Genomic DNA, 27,349 nt, shown 5'->3' with positions numbered 1-27,349 from the left:
AAAGGTGCATTTTTATGGTGAAAATGATCTTCCCCAAACTTGAAACTCACACGCTGTTTATGTATGCCAGTTAGGTTCTACACCCCTTGTAGAGCGGATTCATGTGCTTAATTTTCAGAAGTTATTTGGCCATTTTAGTAGCGATACAAACCTTATTAAAACATATAGGCCTATGTGCGACTATGATTCAAAAAAGTCGCAGTAAAAGGCATTGTTTCTTATGCTGGGCATCATTCACAAGTGACAGGCTAATATTGTCACCCATCAGAATATTCTTGATTTAATCTTTAAATATACTAAATAACATATGTGTGACATTTGTTTTGATTTAGAATGGACCATTATCATGCACCTGTCTCAAAACAAGGGCAGGGGAAAAAATACATGTCATCTATGCACTTATATAGCGAATGGAGGATGCTTTTCCCCATGGCTTATTTTCATCCCAGCCAGGTAGGCTATACACCTGTTGTAAATATAAGCAATGTGCTTAATATTAGGAAAGATGAGAAATAAATATAGTTGGCCTAGCCTATAGAAAGCTGATGGGATCCTCGTCTTTTTATTAGTGGCCATCACATGTTTTCTCCACGCAATTGCACAGCCTATAGAAATGTTGCGCAACATAAGCTTATGGGCTCTCATGAAGTGTTTGATTAGATTTTCCATTACATTTGCATTGATGTCAAAGTGATTAGAGGGACAATCGAGGACTGAGTACCAGACAGTTAGCAAGTTTGGTAGGCTACTAATGACAAGGAGCAGCATCAGAGCCTAATTACCGTGACTAAACGCCGGTGTGGCGGTAATATGGTCACCGCAACAGCCCTAGCTGCATGATACATTTTTAATTTTTTTTTACCATTCAGCTTCAGATAAGAAATGCCTGAGGATGTGTTTTTGGTGTAAGGTATACTATGCTACAGTATATGCTATTATATTTGGGGGGGAAGAAGGAACGAAGGGAAAGACTCCAGGTGTGTCCCATCTGAGTGTGCTGTCCCACTCCAGGGAAAGAGGTGTGGTTTGCAAACCCTCCTTATAAGATTCACACACACTCTTTACGAACCCACTTTTACATACTGTACACACTTTAACAAGACTAAAACATGTTGTCCAAGCTGGAAAGATGGGCGGTAGAGAAAAAAAAGAGGGTCAAATTGTGGGGTAATGAACGACAGTAGACGATCGTCTCTCTTTGTATTTTACCAAGCCAGAGTGTTTTCAAGTGTCTGTAGGCCTAACGTAGTTCTACCAGCCAGAAACCAAAGATTGTGCATCTCTTTGGATTATTTATTTGAGAGATTATATAGCTATTTCCCCTATGGTGGGCATGCTAAGTCTTGCAGGGCCATTTAGTTTTCATCAAAAGCTGAATAGTTTCAAATAGTTTAAAACCAGAGAAGGAAGGTAAGTTGTCATCAATCAAGCAGCCTGGATGATGAGCAACAGACCCTAAGGCAGGGCGCTGGATTAACTTTTTCTAGTAATCATTGTCATTACAATAATGGGATCACATTTACGTAAGGCTCAAAGCACTTAACATTGTATGGTAGTAAGTCATCACAATCAAAACCAATATGTGCCTGATATTTTTTGGCTTGCATGAATATGGTTTGTTTGTTTGGTTTGAGCGCTTTACTGTGACCTTTGGGACATATTTCTCACAAACAACCATGGTATGTGTGTCTCCTCGTGCACATGCTTGCATACCTGTGTGTGTGTGTGTGTGTCTGCACGTGTGCATGCCTGCATACCTGTGTGTGTACATGTGTGTTAGAACCCCTATTAATGCCTCCTCTCCTGCCCTTCTGTCCTCTCTCTGTCATCTCTACATAGGACAGTGCATGGCGACTCCTGTACCTCTGCCCTTTAGCATTCAGCCTCCGTGCAGTGGTGTACGTCTCATTTCCGTTGCTGCATGTAGCTCTAAACGGCCAAGGATATGAGAAGAAAGAGATATGTTATGTGAACCATGTGTGACTCCCGATGCAGATGGAATGAAGGGCAAAAAATTGGGGAGCTCAAAGGATGCTGCGCCTCTCTGCCTTTCTATTCCTCCATCTCTCCATCTCTCCATCACTTCATCACTCCTTACCTTCAGCTATACATCTCTTTCAGGCTGAAGCTGAAATGCCTGTTACCTAGACGCTAACTGGCGATCTATAATTAATAATAATTTGATGGGTGCTTATACGCATGTGTGAAATGGAAATTTGTTGTTTTTGCATATCCCAACTCCCCCTGAGACACCCTTGGAGAACTGGTCTGATCATTGAGTCCTACTGCTTAAATAGAACTGTCAAAATAAATGAAATGAGGGATACAAAGTATATCGAAAGGGTGTGTGTGTGTGAGATTCTTATGGGAGATTCTGGAGCATGCAGTGTTTTCGGCCACCATCAACAAACACCAAATGATGGAATTTCTCATGGAAGTTCCAGACACTAGAATCAATGCCAAGGCACATTGAAGATGATCTGGCAGCTCGTGGTGGCCCAACGCCCTATTAAGACACTTTATGGTAGTGTTGACTTTATTTGGGCAGTTACAGCACCTGTAGATAGACACACATTTGTTCCATGAGGTTCAGTAGGTCGAGGTTGGCCCTTGCAACGCCAGGGTTGTGGGTTTGATTCCCACGGGGGACCAGCACAAAGAAGTATGAAAATGTATGCACTCACTAGTGTAAGTTGCTCTGAATAAGAGCGTCTGCTAGACTAAAATGTGATATAGATAAGGTGTTGATCTCTATTTGGCTTTACTTACTCTCTTTAGGTCACACAGAAACCCAGTAGCTCTCTCTTTTCTTTAGGGCCCAGTGTTATGATATTGGGACGCAGCGTACTTTCATAACAGTAGTCTATACAGTATCTCTAACTGCACCCTCATCTTCCTCACATTTATCACCCCAGTGTTTAATTGCCATATTGTAATTATTTAGCCACATTGGCCTAGTTATTGCCTTACCTCCCTTATCCTACCTTATTTGCACACACTGTATATATACTTTTTCTATTGTATTATTGACTATGTTTGTGATTCCATGTGCACCTCTGTGTTATTGTTTGTGTCGCACTGCTTTGCTTTATCTTGGCCAGGTCGCAGTTGTAAATGAGAAGTTGTTCTCAACTAGCCTACCTGGTTAAATAAAGGTGAAATTAAAAAATTAAAAAAAACAGCAAAAAACAGTAGCCTTTACAGTGATGAGTCTTCACACATGATGATGAAATCCATGCTGGTTAACGCTCTCTGACTTGTTATTCAGTCTTCGTGTTGGGATTCATTCCAACACTTTCCCGACGTTCATGAAGATCATATTCACAGTAAATGTTGCTAATGTAATTTACAAGTACAATCACCACAATTGCAGTGCACAGGTCATGTATCTGCATTCGGAGAGTTGGGTAAATGAGCTTTTATTGTTAAAAGAACTTATGAAAGAGATTGGTGTGTTTTTTCACGATCTAATCATGGCATGGGGTTGTTCAATGACAGACATTTATTTGTTTAACATCTATCACTTGATGGTTTCATTTGAGACAAATAATCATGTTTTTTTTGCTAAATGCTATATATCTGCCTCAATATCAGATAAATGAGTAGTACAGCTAGGTTTAACACAGTCAATTGTAACAAATAACTACATTTGTAATAAACTGTACAAATGATACATTTGTGACAACAATATTTCAAAACAATGTTACAAAAATGAATCAATACAGTAATATGAGATCTGTATGTAAAACATTTACATTTGACATATTAGTCATTTTTTAGATGCTCTTATCCAGAGTGACTTACAGTTAGTGCATTCATCTTAAGATAGCTAGGTGAGACAACCACATATCACAGTCAAATGCAGTATATGAACATTCCATTCCAGCTAAACAATGGATATATGTGACTCACCACCTGGATTCGGTCTTATGTAGCAAAATGTGAAATAGTGTTTTTTACATTGGATAAAAGTAGTCCCAAAGCTACAAAATGGTATATCATACACTACAGTTGAGGAACAATGGCAAAGTAATTCTGCTTTGAAAGTTGATCAACTTGTAAACTTTGAGAAAATCGCCATTGAATGTTTTGGTATCTAGTGAATCGCTCTGACCGATGATTTTTTTAACCTCTGGATAACATGAAAACAGCCTAACCAGCTCTGCTGGCAACAATTTCATTACGCTTTTTTGCAGATGTTTACTGACACCGGCCATATTCAATGGGTGTTGTATACACGTCACGTAACGTTAGCTAACGAGGCCGCCAGCTAACGCTAGCTAGCTAGTTAAACAACAATGAACAAAGTGTCAACAATGCCTAACATTAGGCTCTAACTAGAAAAGCAAACAACTCTGGGAAACGAATAATAACGTCCGCTAGGGAGTCAGCAAGCTAATGTTAGCTAGCTAACAGTACACTTTAGCTTAGGACATATAGCTAGCTAGCTAGGTAAACAATGAACCTAGCTAGGTAAACAACGTTTAAGATCACACACGTCACGTAACGTTAGCACGTCAAGTAAGCTAACGAGCCAGCCATCTAACATTTAGTAGTTTTGCAAAACAAACACATTTTAATACACACCTAAAATCTATGAATAAAACATCTGAGAACAGTAATATTTTACACACACATGAAGGTACCCATAAGCAATAATTTCTGGTAAAAAAAAAACACATGAAAAATTGGTGCATATAGAGTTTTGAAAATAAATTCTTAATTTGTTTGAATCCAGGCCTTGCTGCTTTCATACAGATATGACATAGATATAGGTCTTTTAGAGAGGATTGACTCCAAATTTGACTTTTACATTATTAGCTCACACATACTATTTTAGTAGCTTCCCTTCTACATTCCCTCATATTGTCTGATATGAGTAGCAGATAGATAGATTGACCAGACCAGATCGCAGCCAGATGGATATGTTATCACAGATGATAGGGGGAGCGTCTCCCCTACCCTTTCCTCTCAGTGAGTGAGTGTGGGCCCGCAGCGGGGATGCCCTTTTAAGGCCGTCTGCATTGGGCCCTAGTTGTGTTTGTCTAGCCCTGGGATGGCCCTCCCGTTCCATGTAAACACAGTATTAAATCATGGCCATGTCCACAACATTATTATAACCTTGTTGATCCTTGCCATCCTATTGTTCCAACTCATCCAAATCCCGCAGAGTTACGAGAGATATGCTGTGCATACCATAAAACACACACAGATTAGCATAACCCATACCTCTGTGCATCTCATACTTTACACAACAGGGGCATTGTTGATTTAGCATCTTAGAGAAGAAGGGCTGATTTAGAATCAGTTTAGCCTTTTAGATCATAATTGTAACGGTCGTCTTGTGGTGAATGAGCGGACCAAGGCGCAGCGGGTTGTGAATACATAATGAATATTTATTAACAGAACGACGAAACACGAAAACTCTTTAACAAACTACAAAACAAATAAACGACGTAGACTGACCTTAAACATGAGAACTTACAAATACACGAAGAACGCACGAACAGGTACAGACTACAAACAAACGCTACAGTCCCGTGTGGTACGAACATACATACAGACACGGAAGACAATCACCCACAAACAAACAGTGAGAACAGCCTACCTTAATATGGTTCTCAATCAGAGGAAACGTCAAACACCTGCCTCTAATTGAGAACCATATCAGGCAACACATTAAACCCAACTTAGAAACACAATACATAGAATGCCCACCCCAACTCACGCCCTGACCAACTAAACACATACAAAAACAAGAGAAAACTGGTCAGGAACGTGACATAACCCCCCCCCCCCCCCTCAAGGTGCGAACTCCGGGCGCACCACCAAAAGTCTAGGGGAGGGTCTGGGTGGGCATCTGTCCACGGTGGCGGCTCAGGCTCTGGGCGTGGTCCCCATCCCACCATAGTCAATCCCCGCTTTTGTAGCATCCTCTTAATGACCACCCTCCAAATTAACCCCACTGGACTAAGGGGCAGCTCCGGACTGAGGGACGGCAGCTCCGGACTGAGGGACGGCAGCTCCGAACTGAGGGACGGCTGCTCATGGCTGGCTGACGGCTCTGGCTGCTCATGGCTGGCTGGCGGCTCTGGCTGCTCATGGCTGGCGGCTCTGGCTGCTCATGGCTTGCTGGCGGCTCTGGCTGCTCATGGCTGGCTGGCGGCTCTGGCTGCTCATGGCTGGCTGGCGGCTCTGGCTGCTCATGGCTGGCGGAAGGCTCTGGCTGCTCATGGCTGGCAGAAGGCTCTGGCTGCTCATGGCTGGCTGAAGGCTCTGGCGGATCATGTCTGGCGGACGGCTCTGGCGGCTCCTGTCTGGCGGACGGCTCTGGCGGCTCCTGTCTGGCGGACGGCTCTGGCGGCTCCTGTCTGGCGGACGGCTCTGGCGGCTCCTGTCTGGCGGACGGCTCTGGCGGCTCCTGTCTGGCGGACGGCTCTGGCGGCTCCTGTCTGGCGGACGGCTCTAGCGGCTCCTGTCTGGCGGACGGCTCTGAAGGCTCAGGACAGACGGGCGGCTTTGCAGGCTCAGTACAGACGGGCGGCTTTGAAGGCTCATGACAGACGGGCAGTTCAGGCTGCGCTTGGCAGACCAACAGCTCAGACGGCGTTGGGCAGACGGGCAGTTCAGACGGCGTTGGGCAGACGGGCAGTTCAGACGGCATTGGGCAGACGGGCAGTTCAGGCGCCGCTGGGCAGACGGCAGACTCTGGCCGGCTGAGGCGCACTGTAGGCCTGGTGCGTGGTGCCGGAACTGGAGGTACCGGGCTAAAGACACGCACCTTCAGGCTAGTGCGGGGAGCAACAACAGGACGCACAGGACTCTGGAGACGCACAGGAGGCTTGGTGCGTGGTGCCGGTACTGGTGGTAATGGGCTGGAGACACGCACCATAGAGCTAGTGCGTGGAGGAGGAACAGGGCTCTGGAGACGCACAGGAGGCTTGGTGCGTGGTGCCGGTACTGGTGGTAATGGGCTGGAGACACGCACCATAGGGCTAGTGCGTGGAGGAGGAACAGGGCTCTGGAGACGCACAGGAGGCTTGGTGCGTGGTGCCGGTACTGGTGGTAATGGGCTGGAGACACGCACCATAGGGCTAGTGCGTGGAGGAGGAACAGGGCTCTGGAGACGCACAGGAAGCCTGGTGCGTGGTGTAGGCACTGGTGGTACTGGGCTGGGGGGGGGGGGGGGCGGATATACCGGACCATGCAGGCGTACTGGCTCCCTTGAGCACTGAGCCTGCCCAACCTTACCTGGTTGTATGCTCCCCGTTGCCCGACCAGTGCGAGGAGGTGGAATAACCCGCACTGGGCTATGTAGGCGAACCGGGGACACCATGCGTAAGGCTGGTGCCATGTATGCCGGCCCGAGGAGACGCACTGGTGGCCAGATGCGTAGGGCCGGCTTCATGACATCCGGCTCAATACTCAATCTAGCCCTGCCAGTGCGGGGAGGTGGAATAACCCGCACCGGGCTATGCACGCGTACAGGAGACACCGTGCGCTCTACCGCATAACACGGTGTCTGCCCGTACTCTCGCTCTCCACGGTAAGCTCGAGGAGTTGGCGCAGGTCTCCTAACTGACTTCACCACACTCCCTTGTAGCCTCCCCCAAGAAGTTTTTGGGCTTTACTCACAGGCTTCCGTGTTAGTCGCGTACCCTCATAACTCCGGTTCCTCTCTCCGGTTGCCTCTGCTCTCCTAATCGCCTCCAGCTGTTCCCATGGGAGGCAATCTCTTCCAGCCAGGATCTCCTCCCATGTGTAGCAACCCTTGCCGTCCAAAACATCCTCCCATGTCCATTCCTCCTTCGTGCGCTGTTGCTTTCTCCCGTTACACCGCTGCTTGATCCTTTGTTGGTGGGTGATTCTGTAACGGTCGTCTTGTGGTGAATGAGCGGACCAAGGCCCAGCGGGTTGTGAATACATGATGAATATTTATTAACAGAACGACGAAACACGAAAACTCTTTAACAAACTACAAAACAAATAAACGACGTAGACTGACCTAAAACATGAGAACTTACAAATACACGAAGAACGCACGAACAGGTACAGACTACAAACAAACGCTACAGTCCCGTGTGGTACGAACATACATACAGACACGGAAGACAATCACCCACAAACAAACAGTGAGAACAGCCTACCTTACTATGGTTCTCAATCAGAGGAAACGTCAAACACCTGCCTCTAATTGAGAACCATATCAGGCAACACATTAAACCCAACATAGAAACACAATACATAGAATGTCCACCCCAACTCACGCCCTGACCAACTAAACACATACAAAAACAAGAGAAAACAGGTCAGGAACGTGACAATAATGAATAAGATTACATGGATAGGGGGGACCTGATCCTAGATTGGCACTCCACGCTGTCTTTATCTCGCGTGCGTAATGTGAGACATACAGCCGTCTGCGGTCGCAGAACAATACAGCCACTCAGCAGTTACAGTACTAGAATTGCAACACCGTTGCTTTAGTTTACAACCACCTACTGTAGCACATTGAGCCATATAGCCTTTGCGATTGAGGGTTACGGCAAAGCAGTAAGAACGGTAGCTTTCCTTTGCAACTGAGAGACGCAGGATTGAAGCTAGCGTTAGTATTGTGTCACGTCAGGTTAAGGGGCTAGGTTAGGGCTATAAAATACAAGCTGAATAGAGAAAAGAGAGCTGGTTTAAATCAAGCCCTGCCAATTATGAGGCCTATTGTCTGTGTATGTGTTTCAACTCACTAGGACTTCTAAGCCAGCTTCCTTTTAACCTTATTTACCTCAACCCAAACGGTCGTGTCACATTGAAGAGACTACTTTGAGGAACGAAGAACTAGAAGCCAGCGGCTTTAGCATTCTTTAGCATCCATTCTTTAGCTACTCTCGGTTATTATCAATGCATAGCTACTTTAACCTGTCTAGGATGAGGGTGCCGCTAGCGGCACTCCCCCCCCACCCCCACTGAAAAACCAGTGCCGCGAAATTCAAAAAAAATATTTTTTTAAAATATTTAACTTTCACACATTAAAGTCCAATACAGCTAATGAAAGACACAGATCTTGTGAATCCAGCCAACATGTCCGATTTTTAAAATGTTTTACAGGGAAGACACAATATGTAAAGATGTACATCTATTACCTAAAAACACATTAGCATAATCCACCATCTTTTATTTGTCCACCAACACCAGTAGCTATCACCAATTCGGCTAAACTAAGATATTTAGCCCCTAACCAAGAAAAAAACTCATCAGATGACAGTCTGATAACATATTTATGGTATGGGATAGGTTTTGTTAGAAAAAAGTGCATATTTCAGGTAGATGGCATAGGTTACAATTGCACCCACCGTCACAAATGGACTAGAATAACTACATAGAGCAACGTGTTTACCTACTTATGTAACGGTCCTGACCAGTTTTATGTTGTTTTTGTATGTGTAATTGGTCAGGGCGTTAGTTTTGGGTGGGCAGTCTATGTTATCTGTTTCTATGTTGGTTTTGGTTGCCTGGTATGGCTCTTAATTAGAGGCAGGTGTTTTGCGTTCTCCTCTAATTAAGAGTCATATTTAGGTAGGGGGGTTCTTACTGTTTGTTTGTGGGTGATTGTCTTCCGTGTCTGTGTCGTGTCGATACCATACGGGACTGTTTGGCTGTTCGTTCATTTTGATGTCGTCTGTTTCCTGTCCGTGAGTTTATGTTTAGTTATGTAAGTTTATGTTCAGGTTTCGTCGACGTCGTTTTCTTGTTTTGTAAATTTGAAAGTGTTTTGTGTTTCGTGTTGCCATCGTCGTGTAAATAAAAGGATGGCTTATTTCCCTGAAGCTGCATTTTGGTCTGATGATCCTTCTCTCCTCTCCTCGTCCGAGGATGAGGAGAGCGACAGCAGTTACAGAATCACCCACCAAACCAGAGCCAAGCAGCGGAGTCAACGGAGTAAGGGACAGGAAAAGAAGGAGCAATGGACATGGGACGATATCTTGGACGGAAAGGGTTGCTACACATGGGAGGAGATCCTGGCTGGTAGGGATCGCCTCCCATGGGAACAGCTGGAGGCACTGAGAAGAGCAGAGGCTACCGGAGAGAGGAACCGGAGCTATGAGGGAACGCATCTGGAACGGAAGCCCAAAAAGCCCGTAAGTAATTCCCAAAAATTTCTTGGGGGGGGGCTAGGAGGTAGTGGGCCAAGGGCAGGTAGGAGACCTGCGCCCACTTCCCAGGCTTACCGTGGAGAGCGGGAGTACGGGCAGGCGCCGTGTTACGCAGTAGAGCGCACGGTGTCTCCTGTACGAGTGCATAGCCCAGTGCGGGTTATTCCACCTCCCCGCACTGGGAGGGCTAGATTGGGTATTGAGCCAGGTGTCATGAGGCCGGCTCAACGCGTCTGGTCTCCAGTGCGTCTCCTCGGGCCGGCATACATGGCACCTGCCTTACGCATGGTTTCCCCGGTTCACAACATAGCCCGGTGCGGGTTATTCCACCTCCCCGCACTGGTCGGGCAACCGGGAGTATTCAACCAGGTAAGGTTGGGCAGGCTCAATGCTCAAGAGTGCCAGTACGCCTCCACGGTCCGGTATTTCCGGCGCCACCTCCCCGCCCCAGCCTAGTACCTACAGTGTCTACACTACGCACTAGGCTACCAGTGCGTATCCTGAGCCCTGTTCCTCCTCCACGCACTCTCTCTGTAGTGCGTGTATCCAGTTCGGTGCCTCCAGTTCCGGCACCACGCACAAAGCCTCCTGTGCGTCTCCAGAGCCCTGAACACACTGTATATTCTCCCCCTACTAATCCTGATGTGCTTGTCCTCAGCCCGGTGTCACCAGTGCCGGTACCTCGCATCAGGTATAGAGTGGGCTTTGAGAATACAGTGTGCCCTGTCCCTGCTCCCCGCACTAGTAGGAAGGTGCTTATCCTTAGCACGGTGCCTCCAGTTCCGGCACCACGCACCAGGTCTACAGTGCGCCGTATCCGGCCAGAGCCATCCGTCTCCCCAGCGCCATCTGAGCCATCCGTCTCCCCAGCGCCATCTGAGCCATCCGTCTCCCCAGCGCCGTCTGAGCCATCCGTCTGCCATGAGCCTGCAAAGCCGCCCGTCTGCCATGAGCCTGCAAAGCCGCCCGTCTGCCATGAGCCTGCAAAGCCGCCCGTCTGCCATGAGCCTACAGAGCCGTCCGCCAGACAGGAGCCGCTAGAGCCGTCCGCCAGACAGGAGCCGCTAGAGCCGTCCGCCAGACAGGAGCCGCTAGAGCCGTCCGCCAGACAGGATCTGCCAGAGCCGTCCGCCAGACAGGATCTGCCAGAGCCGCCAACCAGACAGGATCTGCCAGAGCCGCCAACCAGACTGGATCTGCCAGAGCCGCCAGCGAGCCATGAGCAGCCAGAGCCGTCAGAGAGCCATGAGCAGCCAGAGCCGTCAGCCCGCCATGAGCGTCGAGAGCCGTCAGCCCGCCATGAGCGTCGAGAGCCGTCAGCCTGCCATGAGCGTCGAGAGCCGTCAGCCTGCCATGAGCGTCGAGAGCCGTCAGCCTGCCATGAGCGTCGAGAGCCGTCAGCCTGCCATGAGCGTCGAGAGCCGTCAGCCTGCCATGAGCGTCGAGAGCCGTCAGCCTGCATAGACCTGCCAGAGTCCCTCAGCCAGGATCTGCCAGAGTTTATCAGCCGGGACCTGCCCCTTGTCCCGGTGTTGCCCCTTGTCCCGGTGCTGCCCCTTGTCCCGGTGCTGCCCCTTGTCCCGGTGCTGCCCCTTGTCCCGGTGCTGCCCCTTGTCCCGGTGCTGCCCATTGTCCCGGTGCTGCCCCTTGTCCCGGTGCTGCCCCTTGTTCCGGTGCTGCCCCTTGTCCCGGTGCTGCCCTTTGTCCCGGTGCTGCCCCTTCTCCTGGTGCTGGCTGTTTATTTAGGGGATGTGAGTTTTAGGGTGGGCATTGGGAGGGGAAGACAAAAACGGGGAGTGACTATGATGGTGTGGGGACAGCGTCCAGAGCCGGAGCCACCACCGTGGTCACCTGCCCACCCAGACCCTCCCCTGGACTTTGTGCTGGTGCGCCCGGAGTTCGCACCTTGAGGGGGGGGTTATGTAACGGTCCTGACCAGTTTTATGTTGTTTTTGTATGTGTAATTGGTCAGGGCGTTAGTTTTGGGTGGGCAGTCTATGTTATCTGTTTCTATGTTGGTTTTGGTTGCCTGGTATGGCTCTTAATTAGAGGCAGGTGTTTTGCGTTCTCCTCTAATTAAGAGTCATATTTAGGTAGGGGGGTTCTTACTGTTTGTTTGTGGGTGATTGTCTTCCGTGTCTGTGTCGTGTCGATACCATACGGGACTGTTTGGCTGTTCGTTCATTTTGATGTCGTCTGTTTCCTGTCCGTGAGTTTATGTTTAGTTATGTAAGTTTATGTTCAGGTTTCGTCGACGTCGTTTTCTTGTTTTGTAAATTTGAAAGTGTTTTGTGTTTCGTGTTGCCATCGTCGTGTAAATAAAAGGATGGCTTATTTCCCTGAAGCTGCATTTTGGTCTGATGATCCTTCTCTCCTCTCCTCGTCCGAGGATGAGGAGAGCGACAGCCGTTACAACTTACTAATCATCAAACATTTCGTAAAAATACACAGCATACACTAATCGAAAGACACAGATCCTGTGAATACAGACAATATTTCAGATTTTCTAAGTGTCTTACAGCGAAAACACAATAAATCGTTATATTAGCATAGCACATAGCACATAGCAGCCCAGCATTGATTCTAGCCAAAGTGAGCGATAAAAGTCAACATATCAAATATATTAATTTTTTCACTAACCTTCTCAGAATTCTTCAGATGACACTCCTGTAACATCATATTACACAATCCATATAGAGTTTGATCGAAAATGTTTATTTAGCCACCAAAATCATGGTTAGACAATGTGAAATGTAGCCCAGCTGGTGAGAAAATGTCCGTGCGCCATATTAGACAGTGATCTACTCTTATACATAAATACTCATAAACGTGACTAAAAAATATAGGGTGGACAGGGATTGATAGACAATTTAATTCTTAATACAATCACGGAATTACATTTTTTAAATTATCCTTACTTTTCAATACAGTTTGCGCCAAGCGAAGCTACGTCAAAAAACATGGCGTCCTAAGCCACTAACATTTTTCGACAGAAACACGATTTATCATAATAAAAATGTCCTACTTTGAGCTGTTCTTCCATCAGTATCTTGGGCAAAGGATCCTTTCTTGGGTCCAATCGTCTTTTGGTGGAAAGCTGTCCTCTTGCCATGTGGAAATGCCAACTGCGTTCGGGATGAACTGGAAGCGTGCCCAGCAATTCACAGCGTTTCAGAAATAAATGTCCCAAAATCGCACTAAACGGATATAAATTGCTATAAAACGCTTTAAATTAACTACCTTATGATGTTTTTAACTCCCATAACGAGTAGAAACATGACCAGAGTAATATTACTCCCTCCACTAATGCTTGGAACAGGTGCGGGTCGGTGTCCTCTAGGCGCATGACGCAGCTCCAAAAGAGTGACTAGCCTCAGGGTTTTTTAATTTGTAGTGCCTGTGTACGCGCAATCGACCCCATTCAAATCGTCATCACGTAAAGGCATCCAGGGGAAGACGTAAGCAGTGTCCGTATACTCATAGCAATAACAGTGCCCTTTTAACTGACTCCAGATCAGGGGCCAAAATTTCTGAAATCTGACTCCATGTCAGGGAAATTGCTGTAGAATGACTTCTGTTCCACTTAGAGACAAAATTTCAACTCCTATAGAAACTATAGACTGTTTTCTATCCAATAATAATAATAATATGCATATTGTACGATCAAGAATTTTGTGGGAAGCCGTTTCAAAAATTACACGATTAGCATAAATAGTGACAACAGCGCCCCCATCCTCAACAGGTTAATAACTCTACCTACATGTAATTATTACCTCAATTACCTCGACACTAGCTGCGGTAGTGAGTGTCTCACACACACAAACACACACACGTACGCACGCACACACACACACACACACACACACACACACACACACACACACACACACACACAAGTGGGGATCGGTGCCGTTTAAGCTTAGGGAGGATTTTTTTTTCATAAGCATGGCCTTATTTCTATTACATTATTTCTATAGCATGTTGGATGATTGTCATTCATATTCCATTAACACAGCTCAATGTAACATCGATAGGTTTAGGCTACTACATTATACTAGAATTTGCCCTATATGATACCCATCATGATGTTGCTACAACCTAGCCTACAAATTAAAGTTTCTAACATAGTTGCACAGATCAAGAAACAAATTGGAGTAAAGATGACAGACACTGACACATTCAATACCGCTTTGCACACTCTTGCCTGCATCTAGCTGATGTAGGGTGTAATCATTAGTCCAAAAAGTTGCAAAACTAAAACAAGAGTTTCTATTGGACAAATCCAGGTAGATCTGTCTCTGTTTCGTTCCGTTCACTTCCATTTAAGAAACGTTTTGCCACAAAATCAGCGAAATGAACACACCCCTGATCATAGCAGCCACATAGGCCTGCAGCATCATCACTTTGCTTATTGTATAATTCCTTCTTTCATCTATGCCCTCTCCTCATCTCACCTTTTCCCTTTGCTTTTGGACTTCAGTGCATAACGCAACAGCTGTCTGTGCCGCAACAGCTGTCTGTGACCAAGCAAAAAACACTCTCCAAGCCAAACCTTCATACCATAACCACTACACAGCCTACATTGTTGTCACTATATTAGTAAACGTCATAGTATACATAGCTACTAGATCTAACACGTTAGTAAACCCACAATCCAATGCATGTGTACAATCACGCAGTACAGTGAAGGCTCCAGCAAGCAATTTAGCAGTTACACCGGTGTGATTTTACTTTTATAAAACGAAAAGCTTACCTTGACTTAGAAGAGTTGCAGTGTTGGAGCTTACCTTGACTTGGAAGAGTTGAAGTGCTGGATAGCCTTAGCCAGCTAGCTAACATAAATAGCATTCCTCTCTGTCAGGTTGTTGAGTAGGCTAAATTAGCTGCATTAGTTAGCTAAGTAAGTAAGTGAAAGGCAAACTGGAAGAAGAATACAACTAAATATAGCTAGCTCTCTACTCTAGCTCTCTACTGATGCTTCTCCTTCATTTTTTAAGAAATGTATTCTTTCAAAACTGTTCAACTATTGTCTTTCTCGCTTTTTGAGTTAACTATTCACCACATTTTATGCACTGCAGTGCAAGCTAGCTGTAGCTTATGCTTTCAGTACTAGACTCATTCTCCGATCCTTTGATTGGATCTACAACATGTCAATTCATGTTACAAGAGCTCTGATATGATGGAGAACGTCCTCTGGAATGGAAAAGAGCTGTTGAGGCTACCGTAGACCTTCCTTGCAAAACAGTGTGTTTTAATCAGTTATTTGGTAAAGTGAATATATTATTATAGTTTTATCTAAAAAGATAACTTTTTAATATTTCACTATTTTTAGGAAATTCATTGAGTAGAATGGTCCTCCCCTCCTCCTCTGAGGAGCATCCACTGACACACACACACACACACACACACACACACACACACACACACACACACACACACACACACACACACACACACACACACACACACACACACACACACACACACACACACACACACACAAATCCTGAGGTGAGCGGGGCAGAGCTTCAGATATGCTAACAACATAAACGCTGTGCTCTGTTAGCCCCGGAGCATGAAGAGATTTTCCTGCTGTGGTTGCGGCCGTGAAAATGTAAAACCTGGGTGCTTTCAGGGATTGTCTTCCTTCCAACAATAGGAAGCCTAATAGCTAGATCATCTCCCGTGACCACAAATGCCTCTCTGTACATGGTACTTTTATTAGCAGAGCTTAAATGTGATTAAGGAGATTTAGCGTGCAGCTGAGTGACGTATGCAGGTGAGAAAGAGGGGCAGGGGATCCTATACTGTATCTCATGCGATCACCCTGACTTTATCTCTTTCACTCACCATTTTTTCCACTTTCTGTAGCTTTTCTCTAGCTTCTTCGCTCAATATTTTTCTCTCTCTCTTCTCCTCTCTCTCTGTTCCTCCAGACACAAACACAGCCCCTCCATCTCTCATACCCCAACAGGGTAAACCACCAAGACCCGAAGAGACTCCACACTAGTCCTGTTAGTCCTCATCTCTCTATGTCTTATCGTGCTACCTATGTGGTCCCGTCTCCACTCTACAAAGTCGTCTTCTAATGGGAAACACTCAGAGGGTGAAAGGGAGAAGGTGGAAGGGAGTGAAGTTGGAGAGGGGGTTGGAGCGGAGAGGGTAGGCCCAGACCAGAATGCCTGCTATTGGGTTTCCCAATAGGGACTGTGCAAGACCCCTGCCATAGTCCTCCTCTGCATGTTCCTAGAGGCACTTTACTAGCATCCTGAATATTAAACAACACACTTGGGCTGCCACTATTCCATTTCATCCCCATTATTACGGAAGATAGTCGCCATTACTGCTGACATTCTGTTTTCCACTAGACAGAGAGACAGAGAGAGACAGAGAGAGAGAGACAGAGAGAGAGAGAGACAGAGAGAGAGAGAGAGAGAGAGAGAGAGAGAGAGAGAGAGAGACAGAGAGAGACAGAGAGAGACAGAGAGAGAGAGAGAGAGAGAGAGAGAGAGAGAGAGAGAGAGAGAGAGAGGAAAGAGAGACAGAGAGAGAGATAGAAAGCCACGATAGAGAGAGCGAGAAGCCAGAGTAAGTGATATGGAGGAAGACAGAGATCCTGTGTTTTGGAAAATCAGTTTGCAAAACGTCATTTTTTCTTGTGAAGTTGAGAGCATGCGTTTTGTTACACATTAGTGTACATTAGTGTACATCTCCCTCCTTAGATATTCATTCATCATTATAGACTATTAGTCCTCACGCACTGCTGATCTGCTGACTTGGAAGTCCCAAAAACATTCAGCTTGAAGTCGTTAGATGTGAACTTAACTTACTGCAGGCTGCTCTGTGATTACCCTATACTATTCCATCACTTTGCCTTGATCACTTTTTCTCCCCCTTTACACGTCACATCCTCTCTCTTTCTTCCTTTACAAACACTCTCGCTGTCTCCTTTCAATTTTCTCTCCGCTTTTTTCTTCATGGCGCGTGTCTTGAAAGTCAATGGATAAAAGACCCAAAGATCCTTTTGAACAGTCACTCAGAGACCACGGAACTTTCAATCAAAGATGTCAATCAGATCAGACACTCACCAGTCTACAACATCTCCTCTGAATTCTTCTATAGACCCCTGCTGGGCCTGTATTCATAAAGCGGCTCAGAGAAGAACTGCTGATCTAGGATCAGTTTTTCCTTTCAGATCACAATAAAGAAGACCAATACGAACAACAGGGGGATCTGACCCTAGATCAAACCTACTCTAAGACGCTTTATGAATACAGGCCATGCTGGTTTTCAGCTCAGTCCCCAGCGCTGAGGGCATAGAACAGTGATGGATGGAGTGTTCCTACTCCAAATTATGATTGCTCAGTAATCTTGAAATATCAGTATCTGTCTCCATACCCTTCAGTCATATAGGGCCCCAATTATTTTTGACTAAATATTTCCTGCCTCTCTACCCTGCCAGCCTTGCTAACAATTCCAAGGGTGAGAGAACGTCCCATGAAACGTGTCTAGGACATAAATATTGGATATTCTGAGAACATGGGAAGTTCTGTTTGACATTAATAAAAATAACTTCCTACATGACTCAAGGGTATAGAGACAGATACTGATAAAAGGAGATCCTTTCAAGATGGATTGACTGTGTGTGATACTGAGCAACTATCTTATGTTGTAGGAATACTCTGTCCATCACTGTTTTATGCCCTTAGTCCCGGGGACTTAGCTGACTTAGCTTCCCATGAAACGTGTCTAGAACATTAATATCTTGTATTCTGAGAACATGGCAACCAGGTTCTGTGTGTGTTTGGTGTGACATTGATGGAATATTATCCTAACCCTCAGAAAACTGCACAGATTCATGTTCTTGCAACGTCCCATGAAATGTGTCTAGAACATTAAAGATGCACTATGCAGAAATTGCTCTGCCATTTCCCGGTTGCTAAAATGCTAATAGTTCGCCTAATGTCAATGTATGTGACAAAACAAGCAAGCATGGTGCAGAAATATGAAATATATTTTCCATAACTCAAAATATTGTGTTTTCAGCTGTTTGAAGCTGGTCTACAAAACCGAAGTACAAGACACAAAAAACAAACCTTAAGAACGGGAAGCATAGAAATAGCGCACATAGAACAGATCTCCCGCTTGTTAGACTTACTGTCAATGAGAATGACAGATCTATTTTATGTAACTAGGCAAGTCAAATAAGAACAAAGAGAAGAACAGTGGGTTAATTGCCTTGTTCAGGGGCAGAACGACAGATTTTTACCTTGTCAGCTCGGGGATTCGATCCAACAACATTTTGGTTACTGGCCCAACGCTCTAAGCACTAGGCTACCTGCCGCCCCATCTAACACACATTTCCAATCAAATCAAATCAAATGGTATTTGTCACATGCGCCGAATACAACAGGTGTAGACCTTACAGTGAAATGCTTATTTACAAGCCCTTAACCAATAATGCAGTTTCAAGAAAATACAAAAAAAATAAGAGATAAGAAAAACAAATAATTAAGGAGCAGCAGTAAATAACAATAGCGGGGCTATATACAGGGGGTACCGGTTCAGAGTCAATGTGCGGGGGCCCCGGTGTCGAGGTAATTGAGGTAATTATGTACATTCAGGTAGGGTTATTAAAGTAGCTATGCATAGCAGCAGCGTAGCGGAGGAGGGGTACAAATAGGCTGGGTAAACATTTGATTAGCTGTTCAGGAGTCTTATGGCTTGGGGGTAGAAGCTGTTTAGAAGCCTCTTGGCAGGATGCTTGGCCCCGGTGATGTATTGGGCTGTACGCACTACCCTCTGTAGTGCCTTGCGGTCGAAGGCAGAGCAGTTGCCATACCAGGCAGTGATGCAACCCGTCAGGATGCTCTCAATGGTGCAGCTGTAAAAACTTTTGAGGATCTGAGGACCTATGCCAAATCTTTTCAGTCTCCCGAGGGGGAGTAGGTTTTGTCATGCCCTCTTCACTGTCTTGATGTGCTTGGACCATGTTAGATGGTTTGTGATGTGGACGCCAAGGAACTTGAAGCTCTCAACCAGCTCCACTACAGCCCCGTTGACGAGAATGAGGGCGAGCTTGGTCCTACTTTTTCTGTAGTCCACAATCATCTCCTTTGTCTTGATCACATTGAGGGAGAGGTTGTTGTCCTGGCACCACACGGTCAGGTCTCTGACCTCCTCCTTAAAGGCTGTGTCATCGTTGTCAGTGATCAGGCCAACCACTGTTGTGTCATCAGCAAACTTAATGATGGTGTTGGAGTTGTGCCTGGCTGTGCAGTCATGAGTGAACAGGAAGTACAGGAGGGGACTGAGCACACACCCCTGAGGGGCCCCCGTGTTGAGGATCAGCGTGGCGGATGTGTTGTTACCTACCCTTACCACCTGGGGGAGGCCTGTCAGAAAGTCTAGGATCCAGTTGCAGAGGGAGGTGTTTAGTCCCAGGGTCCTTAGCTTCGTGATGAGCTTTGAGGGCACTATGGTGTTGAACGCTGAGCTGTAGTTAATGAATAGCATTCTCACATAAGTGTTCCTTTTGTCCAGGTGGGAAAGGACAGTGTGGAGTGCAATAGAGATTGCATCATCTGTGGATCTGTTGGTGCAGTATGCAAACTTGAGTGTGTCTAGGGTTTCTGGGATAATGGTGTTGATGTGGGCCATGACCAGCCTTTCAAAGCATTTCATGGCTACAGACGTGAGTGCTACGGGTCGGTAGTCATTTAGGCAGGTTACCTTAGTGTTCTTGGGCACAGGGACTATGGTGGTCTGCATGAAACGTGTTGGTATTACAGACAGGGAGAGGTTGAAAATGTCAGTGAAGACACTTGCCAGTTGGTCAGTGCATGCTCAGAGTACACATCCTGGTAATCCGTCTGGCCCAGAGGCCTTGTGAATGTTGACCTGTTTAAAGGTCTTACTCACATCAGCTGTGGAGAGTGTGATCACACAGTCATCCGGACCAGCTGATGCTCTCATGCGAATGTTGCCTGTAATCCATGGCTTCTGGTTGGGGTATGTATGTACAGTCACTTTTGGGAAGACGTCCTTGATGCACTTATTGATAAAGCCAGTGACTGATGTTGTGTACTCCTCAATGCCTTCAGAATAATCCCGGAACATGTTCCAGTCTGTGATAGCAAAACAGTCCTGTACTTTAGCATCTGCTTCATCTGACCACTTTTTCATAGACTGAGTCACTGGTGCTTCCTGCTTTAATTATTGCTTGCAAAGCAGGAATCAGGAGGATAGAGTTATGGTCAGATTTGCCAAATGGAGGGCGAGGGAGAGTTTTGTACGCGTCTCTGTGTATTTTCCCTCTTTTTGCACATTTAACATGCTTATAGAAATTTGGTAAAAACTGATTTAAGTTTCACGGCATTAAAGTCACCGGCCACCAGGAGCACCGCCTCTGGGTGAGCGTTTTCCTGTTTGCTTATGGCGGAATACAGCTCATTGATTGCAGTTTTGTGCCAACTTTGCTCTGTGGTGGTATGTAGACAGCTACGAAAAATACAGATGAAAACTCTCTAGGTAGATAGTGTGGTCTACAGCTTATCATGAGATACTCTACCTCCGGAGAGCAAAACTTTGAGACTTCCTTAGATATCATGGACCAGCTGTTGTTTACATATATGCATAGGCCCCCGCCCCGTGTCTTACCAGAGGCTGCTGTTCTATCCTGCTGATGGAGTGTATAACCCACCAGCTGTATGTTCTTAATGTCGTTGTTCAGCCACGACTTGGTGAAACATAAGATATTACCGTTTTTAATGACCCGTTGGTAGGATAAACGTGCTTTCATTTCGTCCCATTTATTTTCCAGCGATTGAACGCTAGCTATCAGAATGCAGGGCAAGGGCAGATTAGCCACTCGCAGCCTGATCCTCGCAAGGCACCCAGATCTTTTGCCTCGAAATCTCTGTTTCCTTCTCCAGCGAATCACAGGGATCGGGGCCTGGTCGGGTGTCTGCAGTATATCCCTCGCGACCGACTCATTGAAGAAGAACTCCTTATATTTTGAGAACATGGTAACCACGTTCTAGGTAAATTCTGTTTGACAGGGAATGGTCCCTTGGAAACAGTCTTTGCACAACACTAGAACCTTCCTATGAAAACGTAATGAGACTCTTAAGGGAACATTTTCTAAAGTTGTGGGAATGTTTGTTGTTAGCTGAGAGCCACTCTCCCATGAAGCTACTTGAGGTCCTCGGTTTAAATCAAGGGGGATAGAGAGAGATGGTGGCCATGTTGAAAGCTAAAAAACAGCACACAAAAAAACAGCTAGTGTCTCTGGTCCTGGAGAGATTGCCTGAAACCCCCTCTGTCAGTGACAATAAGTTGACAAGACAGGACACGCAGATCTAGGATTAGGCTAGTGGAGAGACACAGTAACAGCAACCAGGTTGCATCCCACTATATATGGAATAGGGTGCCATTTGGAGTGCATCCCAGGAAACAGGGAGTGTAACAGTAGTAACCTCCTGCACTTAGACTTAGTAGTCACAGACATGGTTCAGGGAGATGTAGCCTAGTAAAACCCACAGGGCCGTGTCTCCCCTCTCTCACTCCATGGCCCCAGGCCAGGGATGATGTGATCCACACTATGGGAGGAAGGTAGAGTGGTGGGGCGCTGGATGGGGATACTGCAGGAGCAGTGGAAAAAAGGAAAAAAGAGTTGAGAGCCTGGGCTGAGAAAGTGCAAGAGGGGGAAAACGCTGAAGTACGCTCCGGCGGTGATAACGGCGTCATATCCCAGACTCCCTTACTGCTGGAGAGGCGCGGTACCCACTTACAAGATGAGCTGGCTGCTAAATTACAGCGCCCTGATTTATTCCTGCTTTTCACACTTCTTCAGATGAGTGTGTGTGAGCATACACACCGCAGGTCTGCTGTGGTGTAGGGAGGGGTGTGTGTGAGCATACACACCGCAGGTCTGCTGTGGTGTAGGGAGGGGTGTGTGTGAGCATACACACCGCAGGTCTGCTGTGGTGTAGGGAGGGGTGTGTGTGGCACTGGGAGAGGTCGTTTGGGGAAAGCTGCTGTGCTGCTGATGTTGTGGGGATGTACTGTAATGCATTAGGCTTGTTTTCCTGCAGCTCCATCCGTGTGTTCTGACAACATGTTTTACTCTCTTCCCACCCCTGATGTGTGAGTGTAACAGGGGCACAGACTCACTTGACTGGCTGGCCATGTACAGTATAGTTTAGCTCAGCCTAGCATTTCTGCTCTGCTTCGGCAGGGGGAAAGAATCTGTCTGTCTGACCAATGATCAGGGTTCTGGAGAGGAGGAGGAGTGTGGAAAAGAAGGGAGGGAGAGACAGAGGGAGAGGGAAAGAGTGTGACGAGTCTGAGGGCGGACACGGGGAGAGAGGGGGGAGGGACAGGGGGGTGAGGGGGGTAACCTGAGAACCCCTACTGAGAAGCTGATCTCCATCACAGACTGAGGGAGAGAAAGGGGAGGGAGAGAGAGAGAGAGAGAGAGAAGAGTACGCGAGATGAGGAAATAGTTACACTTTTAATCTGTATGCACATCTAAAAATAGCCTCCCCCTCCTCTGTCTGCCGCTGCCCACTGGGGCACGCTTGTTAAAGTCTGGTCTGCTTGCTGAGAAAGAGAGAGAGAGAACACTAGAAGCAGAGTTTTGGAAAGACTAACAAACAGAAGAGAGAAAGAAAGAAAGACAGAACCGAAGACAGAGCGCTGGGAAAAAGAAGCCGGGGAGAAAGAGAGGAAGCTTTCAGAGAGAGTGTGAGTGAGTTTATAAAGCTTTCCTCCCTCCCTGCCCAGTCTGTGTGTCTGCTTAGGGGATCCGACGTACAGCCATGCTGTCAATTGTTCCCTCTCATTCAGCCATCATCCTTCCATCTATCCGGACTACCAAGTAGCCAGTTGGGCTGTGCACATCACCATTCCTCACCTATTTGGCCCCCGGGGCTTTTTTGTGAGCTTTACTGTAGCAATAAAAAGCACCTAGCGCTTAGAAACGTTCAATAACAGACAGGATTTTACAGGGCCCGGTGGCAAGGACCTTCTCTGAGAGGTTCACCACACACACAGGCCGTGAATCACATCATACACAACCACAGAGTCACCCCATTCTTTAAATGCTGCTATGCCTGCCTCCTCCCTGCCTTCCAGTCCCAGAGCTGGAGTCACTACTAGCTACTGTATCAGTGTAACCAGCAGCCTGCTTCCGTCCCAGAGCTGGAGTCACTACTAGCTACTGTATCAGTGTAACCAGCAGCCTGCTTCCGTCCCAGGCTGCATCTGATACGGCACCCTATTCCCTGTTTAGTACTGTTTAGTACCCTTGAACAGGGCCCTATGGGTCCTGGTCAAACATAGTGCACTAGATAGGGAATAGGGTGCCATTTCGGACGCACACCTCCCAGTCTCTGTCCCAGCCGCGTGGCATGCCTGTAAAGGTTCAGTCTGATGTGAAATCTCTCTCTTTCTTGGTCTCTCTTTGTTTCTCTCTTTCTCTTTCTCGCTCTCTCTTTCTCCCCCCCTCCTCTCTCTCTCTTTCTCCCCCCCTCCTCTCTCGCTCTTTCTCCCCCCCTCCTCTCTCTCTCTTTCTCCCCCCCTCCTCTCTCTCTCTTTCTCCCCCCCTCCTCTCTCTCTCTTTCTCCCCCCTCCTCTCTCTCTCTTTCTCCCCCCCTCCTCGCTCTCTCTTTCTCCCCCTCCTCTCTCTCTCTTTCTCCCCCCCTCCTCTCTCTCTCTTTCTCCCCCCCTCCTCTCTCTATTTCTCCCCCCCCTCTCTCTCTCTTTCTCCCCTCCTCCTCTCTCTCTCTTTCTCCCCCCCTCCTCTCTCTCTCTTTCTCCCCCCCTCCTCTCTCTCTCTGTTACTGCTATGTCTGTTGCGTCGCTCTTTTTCCGACTTCCAGGAATATGAGTGGAACAGGACAGTGTGCCGCTGTTTGTTTTGAGTGGGGATTTTTCCCAGCCTGCCAAAACCTTATGAAAGGCTTCTCTAACGCAGAGAGAGAGAGAGAGAGAGAGAGAGAGAGAGAGAGAGAGAGAGAGAGAGAGAGAGAGAGAGAGAGAGAGAGAGAGAGAGAGAGAGAGAGAGAGAGAGAGAGAGGAAAGAGAGAGAGAGACGAGAGAGAGAGAGTGAGAAGAGAGAGAGAGAGAGAGAGAGAGAGAGAGAGAGAGAGAGAGAGAGAGAGAGAGAGAGAGAGCAGACTCTTAAAATAGCAGGATTCTGTCTAGGACTCCCTGAGTTATTGAGATCCTCCATCCCTGGAATCCAAAACAATCTTTCTGTCTGTCCTATTCAACCTCTCAACCTCTAATCTAGAGCTACCCTTGGAGTAGAGTAGAGCAGAGTACAAAAAAATATAATATAATAGAGCACATTAGAATATAATACATGGAATTGCCCATCAATAATGGTAGGATTGGCAGTTTAGCACCAGTCAGACATTGTTGATGGTATGAGATTTGAGAGCTCTCTAGGCTAAGTGCTGGGTATCGCACAGTGTCGTACCTCTCTTTCACATGGACCAGACTGGAACACATCTGGTTTAGGGCCAGTAGTAGAGGTGATGAACCCTGTTGCTTCTGATGAGCACCTAAAACACTCTCTCACTCCCGCTGTACACGCCCAGGTCACTTCACTGTCTCACTCCCTCTATACACGCCCAGGTCACTTCACTGTCTCACTCCCTCTATACATGCCCATGTCACTTCACTGTCTCACTCCCTCTATACACGCCCAGGTCACTTCACTGTCTCACTCCCTCTATACATGCCCAGGTCACTTCACTGTCTCACTCCCTCTATACACGCCCAGGTCACTTCACTGTCTCACTCCCTCTATACATGCCCAGGTCACTTCACTTGCTCACTCCCTCTATACACGCTCAGGTCACTTCACTGTCTCACTCTCTCTATACACGCCCAGGTCACTTCACTGTCTCACTCCCTCTATACATGCCCAGGTCACTTCACTTGCTCACTCCCTCTATACACGCTCAGGTCACTTCACTGTCTCACTCTCTCTATACACGCCCAGGTCACTTCACTGTCTCACTCCCTCTATACACGCCCAGGTTGCCAGCAATTACATTTGTTCAGACATTTGCTCAGACGACTTAAAGAGCAAGCGCATCGCCTGCCAAGGACAAAATTACAGGGGCACAATTACTCCCCGGCATAGCTGATAAATTACTTAGGGGCCCTTTAAACTTCAAACTTCACAATGGCAGCGAAATCACAAAACTATGCTGGCTCTGATCTGTCTCCGGCTGCTTGGCCCCGGCATCGCAGCAGTGATGATTCACATACTCTCCGGGTGCCTTTTAACTGCCCTGTTGCCGTGGATGACGTCATTCTTCCCATTCGCAACCATAACTATTTTTATTTTTTGTAATGGAACATCAGCTGGGGGGGGGGGGGGGGGTGGAGGGATTGTACCACTGATGAGAAGGAGAGGTTATGGAAGGCTGCAGTCGAGTAGGAGCAGAAGCAGCGGCAGCAAGAGGCGTAAGGCCAAGTGCAGCCCAGTGCTGACTGACTGAACCCCGACATTCTGACCAACCAGACCAGACACCATTCATAAATTCATAAATTAGTCAAGAGATTTCCACGTACAGGGTTCACAGAAGTGTGGATTGTGTGGAGTGTAAATATGGACTTTATAGCTTGTATAGCTATATAGCTATCACACGCACACGGTCACACATGCATGCAGTCACACATGCACACACACCCACACACACACACACACCCACACACACCCACACACACACCCACACACACACACACCCACACACCCACACACACACACGACTCTGGCCCACTGCCTTCTCCTTTCCTTTCCTTGGGAAACATGGTCTCTTGCCTCGCCATACAAAGGAAGTAAGATATGCCTAAATCCTAATTCTGATTGGAATGTTCCCGTACTGTGTCCTTAGGTAGATGTTTACGTCTCCATCCCTCTAGTTGGGATGTTATCTGGGGCGCTTTAAAGGGCAATTGAGAAGATGTGGATTTTACGTCCTCCAAGGTGGGTTAATCCTTTTAACGTTTCAGATCCTCTTAAAACTTTACGACCTTGTATTTCATTTGAATTATCCCCCCTTCTTCATCTCCTCTGTCTGGATGCCTGATACAGAGATTAATAAGGAGAGATAGAGAGACTAAGAAAGACTCTTCCTCTGGAGATGAGTTGTTGCAAGGATGGGAATGTTTCGGGTCATTTTTTCCTGGAACTCTTGCAAAAATATTCCCTCCCCTCCTTATACACTATTATTTACGGTAAGACCCTGCGAGACCCTCAGAAATGTAGAAATGTTTAACTAAGCTACTTTTAAACATACTGTACCAGGCAGCTTCCACGGCGGCTGTATGCCTGAATATTTTAAGCTGTTGAAAGAATCAGCAAAATGTTTAGTTTAAAGTACATTCAAGCTCTTTCTATCACACAAAGCTGGTGTCTGTACTGCATTTGTGTGTTTGCGTGTGTGAGATCTGGGCTGGGCTGTACATTTTTATCCCCCTGCATGTGTTACTAGAAAGTTCAGGCATACAGTATGTCATTTCAAGCAGGGTCACCGAGTGTGTGTGGCAGTTTGTCTCCTCTCTCTTGCTCTCTCTTGCTCTCTCCCTCTCTGTCCCTCTCTCACCCTTTGCCCCTAAACCCTCACTAGTCCTAGATTAATGGACTTCCTCTCTTCTCGGCCCAGGGATGCTGCGTGTGCCAACACAAATGCCCGGCCACGCGATGCTGGGCGGCATGACGAATGGCAGCCAGTGAGTGCGAGAGCGTGAGCGAAGGTAGGCAGGCAGGGTATTTCTATACTGTAGCTGAGGGGCGTGGGGCTAGCCTGAGTCCCAGATCTGTTTGCGCTGTCTTGCTAGCTCCATTGTTGGCATTAATGACAGCGTCAATGACAGCAATGTATCTGGAAAGACAGCACAAACACATCTGGGACTCAGGCTAGCATGGTGCTGGTCATGGTGGTGCAGTGTGCTCAAGTCAGGGACCACAGAGGCTCCACAGACCCTGGCTTGTCCCTGCATCTGGGCCCTGTAATGGACTGTGACCGGGCTTCCGATTTCAGGAGGCCCATCCGAATGCTTTATAAATGGTTTATTAATATGTTAGAGATGATGTTTATAAGGATTTACTGTGAGGAGTGAGGTGAGGAACACCTGCTACCTACTTTAAACCTAACCCGAAGGTGCATCATAATAGTCTA

The 27,349-nt window shown here is 46.8% G+C and overlaps 1 protein-coding gene across 2 annotated transcripts in view; it reads left to right on the top strand.

The window, feature by feature from the left end:
- Nucleotides 1-27,349, top strand: part of LOC129866878 (uncharacterized) — a 97,934-nt gene that overhangs the window by 33,698 nt on the left and 36,887 nt on the right. The window contains exon 2 of one of the 2 annotated variants that reach the window (XR_008761537.1): nucleotides 1,840-3,616. The exons of the other annotated variant lie outside the window; for it this stretch is intronic. The gene's annotated coding sequence lies outside the window, so the exon portion shown is untranslated. Of the gene's footprint in view, nucleotides 1-1,839; nucleotides 3,617-27,349 lie in introns of those variants that run through there. 2 annotated transcript variants of the gene reach the window in all.

Source organism: Salvelinus fontinalis, chromosome 12 (genome assembly GCF_029448725.1).
Source record: "Salvelinus fontinalis isolate EN_2023a chromosome 12, ASM2944872v1, whole genome shotgun sequence".
Classification (NCBI taxonomy): Eukaryota; Metazoa; Chordata; class Actinopteri; order Salmoniformes; family Salmonidae; genus Salvelinus; species Salvelinus fontinalis.
This window is presented reverse-complemented; position numbering and strand designations above follow the sequence as displayed.